The sequence below is a fragment of the Suncus etruscus genome, chromosome 14 (genome assembly GCF_024139225.1).
Source record: "Suncus etruscus isolate mSunEtr1 chromosome 14, mSunEtr1.pri.cur, whole genome shotgun sequence".
NCBI classification, from domain to species: domain Eukaryota; kingdom Metazoa; phylum Chordata; class Mammalia; order Eulipotyphla; family Soricidae; genus Suncus; species Suncus etruscus.
The window spans coordinates 16,511,820-16,515,150 of record NC_064861.1 but is presented as its reverse complement, the minus strand read 5'-3'; the positions used below and the strand labels follow the sequence as shown (position 1 = coordinate 16,515,150).

Sequence of the window (3,331 nt, the reverse complement as noted above, 5' to 3'; positions counted from 1 at the left end):
AATGCTAGTCTCAAATACAGGCAGGGATTGGGAAGAAGTGGGGAGGGGCATTGGTGGTGAGAATATTGCTCTGGTGAAGGGAGGTGTTCTGTTTATGACTGAATAACAACTACAATCATGCTTGGAATCATGGTGCTTAAATAAAGAAAAAGAAATGTGTTTTATACACAGCCAATCCTAATTAGATACCTGGCACAATACACTGTCCCCTACACAATGAGAGGACTGACACCTGAACACAGGCAGGAATAACCCCTGAACACCAGGTATGGCCCAAAAACAAACACAAATTTTCAACAAATCTCGGGATACATTTGAAAAAAATTGTACAATGAATATACGCAGCACACAGACCAAAATGAAAAATATTAGCCTGAAATCTCCCTTTTGCTTTATCCCAGTAGGTAATCCACAGAGTAGATACTGCTCTGACTACGATGACCACAGTTATTTTCTGGCCTGCCTTAAATATCACATTCATAGAATTATGTATGATTGAGGATATCTGGCATGTTTTACCCAACATAGCATTAAGATTTCTCCCTGCTTTGTTTAATAGAAGTTTTTTCTCTCTTATTTGTCCTCCTGTTCCCTATACACATACAGAATACCCTCAGCCTTTCGGCTGTTCAGGCACTCAGGTAGTTATTGCTTGAGGGCCCTTATGATAAATGATGACTGAAATGTTTTTTTTTTTTTTTTTCGGTATCTTTTACTGAAGACCTACCTTTCTGTTAGGTAATATCCTAGGGAGAAACTTTTACATCCCAACCTGCATATTCAGCTTCAGTAGCTATAACTAGTTGCCTAAAGATGTCCTAATTTACACCCTTTCAGGCTTCACTTGTTGGGAGGGAGATTCACAAATTTAACTGAAGCATTACTTTGATTGTTCCTCCCTAGAAAATGCTTCTTTTTTTTTTACCACAGGATAAACTGAGTGAAATCTTGATGGACAAATATGGAGCATACAGTTTAGAGGGAAAGGAAGGGGGAAAGGGAAGGGGAAAAGACATAGAGGAAAGTGGAGGGGGAAGGTAAAGGAAATGGGGAAATGATAGGGGGAAAAGATAGGAAAAAGGGATGGGAAGATTAAAATATAAAAACATATGGATGTTGATATGAATAATTAGGGATAACAAAGAGTTGGGTAAACATGACAGTGGCAAATGTAGGTAATAAAATTCCAATATTTGAGCATTAATTGTTGGAATCACTGATCTTCACCCTAATCAAGATGTCTTCTTTGCGTGTGTTTGTCCTACCTGGATGGGAAGTACCTGGATGGGCTTTCTACTCCTATCTGTTTTCCAACCATGGGGGTTGTCCTACTTTCCCAATGAAGACCTGGAGGCTGGAGAGATAGCGCAGCGGTAGGGCATTTGCTTTGGATGGTCGACCTGGGACAGACCTGGGTTAGATTCCTGGCATCCCATATAGTCCTTTGAACCTGTCAGGAGCCAATTCTGTGTGCAGAACCAGGAGTAACCCCTGAGCTCTGCAGGGTGTGGCCCCAAAACAAAAAACCAACCAAACAAACAGCCAAACAAACAAAAAGACCTTGGGTCAGGAAGTTTTCCACCGCTTGCTTCACCACTTTCCTTTCTCCCAGATCATTTTGCTGGAAACTCGCATGTGGTGGAAGTTCCTGAACCTGTTTTATCTGTCTAACTTGGTGTGGATTATATCATGTGGCAGCATTGCTTCCAGAGAATTTCTCAATTAATATTAAAGCTTTAAGAGCTGTTAAAAAATTCAGAATAGTTATTCTAAAAAAATTTAGTGAACTAAAATAACTTTGAATTCAAAGGAAAAATGAAAAAACAACTAGAGAAATGATCCTTGAACATAATGATAAATGCAACAAATAGAAACCATTATAAATAGAAACAAATGAACCAAAACACCTACAGACATTGAGATAACTCAATGGGCAGTGTGTGTGCTTTGCATGTGGAAGGTCTGGCTTCAACCACAGCATGGTTTCCCCAAATATTGCTGAGAGTGGCCTCCAAAAACTGCTGTGTATAGTGCAAAAACAAGCACTAAGAACAATTTCTCAGAAATCCTAATGAAAATTAATGAGTAGCTTTAGGAACTGGATAGATTTAAAAGCAAATTTAAGAAGGCAAAAAATGTATTAGTAACAAAGAAGACAAGAAATTAAAAAAAATTCAGGCAGAAGAGCAAAGGAAAAAAGATCAAGAAAGAACTTGTCAGATATGTGGCATGCTACAGAAAAAATATATGCATAAAAAGGGATGGAAAGTAAATTTAGGACAAAGAGGGTGAAAAATCTCCCAAATCTGAGGAGGAAATGGACAGCCAGATATAAGATTCTGAGAACCCAAATAGAGCTACATTGCATATGTAAATTATCAGAAGTCAAAGATAAAGAATTATTAAAGCAGCAGCAAAAAATGTAGAAAAGTTCCATATCAGAAAATCTCAGAAGAGTACCAACAAATTTCTCAACAGAAACTTTTTGTGTCTGGCTGATCAAATGAATTTGGCAAAATTGCAGCATAAAAAATTACTACCCAAACAACACAGCTTTCTACATACTGACCATAAATTATTTGACAAAGAAATAAATAAAATGTTCCTGGGCCCGGAGAGATAGCACAGGGCGTTTGCCTTGCAAGCAGCCGATCCAGGACCAAAGGTGCTTGGTTCGAATCCTGGTGTCCCATATGGTCCCCCGTGCCTGCCAGGAGCTATTTCTGAGCAGACAGCCAGGAGTAACCCCTGAGCACCGCTGGGTATGACCCAAAAACCAAAAAAAAAAAAAAATGTTCCTTACAACAACATCAAAAACAGTTCAGTACCTTAGAATAAATTTAACTAAGGAGTTGAAAGGGCTGATTACACTGACAACTCTAAAACATTGATGAATGTAATCAAAAGAAGGCACGGTGTAATGATAATCTAAATTTTATTAATTAGAAGAATTGATACTTTTAAAATGTTTATACTGCACAGTTATCTGCATATTCAATGTGATTGTCAAAAGATTCCACTGGCAATAATTTTTTTACAGAATAAAAAACGAGTTTTATCATTAATATCAAATACATAAGACTCCAAATAGACAACACAACCCTGTGAAAGAATAAGTGGGAGTATCACATTTCCTGACTTAGAGCAATAAGAGAGACCAAATAACAATCAAAATAGTATGATGAAGGGGCCAGAGTGATAGCACAGTGGTGTTTGCCTTGCATGTGGCTGACCCAGGATAGACCTCAGTTCTTTCCCTACATCCCATATGGTCTCCCAAGCCAGGAGCTATTTCTGAGTTCATAGCCAAGAGTAACCCCTAGGCGTCACC

General features: G+C 38.4%; 1 non-coding gene across 1 annotated transcript; it reads left to right on the top strand.

Annotated features, from left to right (window-relative positions):
* The first annotated feature begins 848 nt into the window (after positions 1-848).
* On the top strand, positions 849-976 carry LOC126029319 (small Cajal body-specific RNA 8). The gene has a single exon (XR_007502936.1). It is a non-coding gene; the product is annotated as a small Cajal body-specific RNA 8 (non-coding RNA).
* Positions 977-3,331: the final 2,355 nt, after the last annotated feature.